Raw genomic sequence first — 2494 nt, 5'->3', positions numbered from 1 at the left:
GAATTTTTCACTCATATGGAGACGTCACCAAGACAGATGAAGGGCTTCTAATTTAGACTTATGCTCGGCGCTTACGGATATTGAGCAGTGAGAGTTTTTAGCGTGACACACGTACTGTGACACGGGACATCCATTTTTAAGGTCATCTCCGAGGACCCGTGACATTCACACCTGATGCCGAGCGTTTGGCGATGGAACTGTCGCTATCTGTTTTAACGACTTAGATCTGTCGCGGCCGGGATTCGAACCCTGGCCTTTCGCATGCGGGGCGAACGCTCTAACCTCTAGACCACCGCAGCGGTCATGAAGTCATGGTAATCGTTCTTGTCACACTGATTTTGACTACGGATAACTCCATTTACCTGATCAAGATATAGGGCTCACGTGTGACCGGTCGACAGGAGATGCTTACTGCATGTATCTATCATATTCATGAACCTTTAAAACCTACATTTTGTATGCAATTTATACACACTATTGCAAAAATAGTACAATGTAGGTTTATGACATATGATAAATAAAATATATATCTTCACCTTTCATATAATATATTTAAGATTAAAGGTGAAGATAACGAACAGTGATTAATTTCATAATTCTGTTAGCAATACAAAATAGATAGTAGGGCAAACACGGACCCATGGACACACCAGAGGTGGAATCAGGTGCCTAGGAGGAGTAAGCATCCCATGTCGACCGGTCACACCCGCCGTACTGTACCATACTACCTTACCACTATACTTACCCCAGATAGGGAAACACTGCTATGAACGTCTCCAAATATGACAGACAGACAAACACACAATTGCAATAATACAGCACTGACTGATCTGTCTGTACACAACGATATCATATCTTAATAACTTTACAATATAAATAAAATCATGATTTAAAAGATTGGCATTACTCTTGTAATTTGCCTAGGCTGCAATAATAGAATATTTCTCCAGTCCAATTTCATATTGGACACTTTCATATATCATACAAACACTACATACACTATCAATACATCTTCATTTGTCAATTATAACTTGAGCAGTACTTTAGATACAGGAGAAAGTCTCTGTGCTTGCAACCTGACTATACTTCTGTTTCGAATGCAAAGGTGCCGCACGAGAAACATAATCTCTAAGTGCTGACAAATTCAAAAACTTCTCAATTTGAACAGTAGCATTTTACACTTGTAAATGTTTACAATATTTTTGAAACAATAACAAAAATTAATTTACATAACTGCATTTATTTGAGCGTTTTACATTACATAAAAATATCTTATAAAAATACATCTCTTTACATTTGTAAATGGTTACTATAGAGAACCTTATACAGTGGTTAACATGACAGTGAATAATAAGCAAACAAGAAACATAAAGGTTTTAATGATTTGTTTTTTGTCGATCGAATTATTTGTTTTCCAGACTTTTTAGCTCACCTGAGCCGAAGGCTCAAGTGAGCTTTTCTGATCAAAATTTGTCCATTGTCTGTCGCTGTCGGCGTAAACTTTTCACAATTTCATCTTGTTCTCCAGAACCACTAAGTCAATTTCAACCAAACTTGACACAAAGCATCAAAAATGCAAATATTAGGGTATGGTTTAAAAAAAATCTTCTTCATTACATGAGAGCTTTGTGACATAGTGCAAATTCAAGTTTTTTCAAACCGTGGTCCCCGGGGTAGGTTGGGGCTTCAATAGGGGTTCAAAGTTTTACATGGGAATAAATAGAGAAAATCCTTAATAATCTTCTTCTCAAGAACCACTGAGGCAGAAGAGCTGAGAATTACATGAAAACATCCTGAAATAGTGCAAATTCAAGTTAATTCAAATCATGGCCTCCATGGGTAGGATGAGGCCATAATAGGGGATCAAAGTTTTACATAGAAATATATAAGCAAAATCTTTAAAAATCTTCTTCTCAAGCACCATTGGGTCAAAGAAGTTGATATATACTTGAAAGCTTTCTGACATAGTACATACTCAAGTTTTGTATATAAGTAAGTAATTTTTATTTAAAGTCGGAAACTATATACAGGTAAACAATAAACATGAGCTAAGAGCTCTTTAACCGACTATATAGCATTAAAAAAAACCACAAAGCACTAATGATATATAATTGCATGCATAGACATAAAAACAGAAATTTGAAATAAAACAGGACGCATACATGTATACAGACATCACAAGTCATGCATATATATACACAGGGACTAGTTATATTAAGATGAGCATGCATCACTGAAAACAGTTTGCAACACAAACATAAAAATATGGATATATATAGGGCTGGGACGATTCAGGGTTAGCTCGATTCGGTTCGGTTTCGATTCAGAACAGCACGGTTCGGTTATTTTCGATTCGGTTCATGTTAGATCCAATTTATCTAATGACACCACAAAAATTGACAATTTTAATGAGTAGCATATTTGATTTGATTTAATTCAAGTTATATAACTATATGTTGTCATTTGTAAACATCATATCTATTCATAATGGCAT

At 35.6% G+C, this 2494-nt stretch overlaps 1 non-coding gene across 1 annotated transcript; it reads right to left on the bottom strand.

Annotated features, from left to right (window-relative positions):
- Window positions 1-227: 227 nt before the first annotated feature.
- Trnaa-cgc (transfer RNA alanine (anticodon CGC)) lies at window positions 228-299 on the bottom strand. The gene has a single exon. It is a non-coding gene; the product is annotated as a tRNA-Ala (tRNA).
- Between the last annotated feature and the right edge of the window lie 2195 nt (window positions 300-2494).

The sequence above is a fragment of the Ostrea edulis genome, chromosome 1 (genome assembly GCF_947568905.1).
Source record: "Ostrea edulis chromosome 1, xbOstEdul1.1, whole genome shotgun sequence".
Lineage (NCBI taxonomy): Eukaryota > Metazoa > Mollusca > Bivalvia > Ostreida > Ostreidae > Ostrea > Ostrea edulis.
This window is presented reverse-complemented; position numbering and strand designations above follow the sequence as displayed.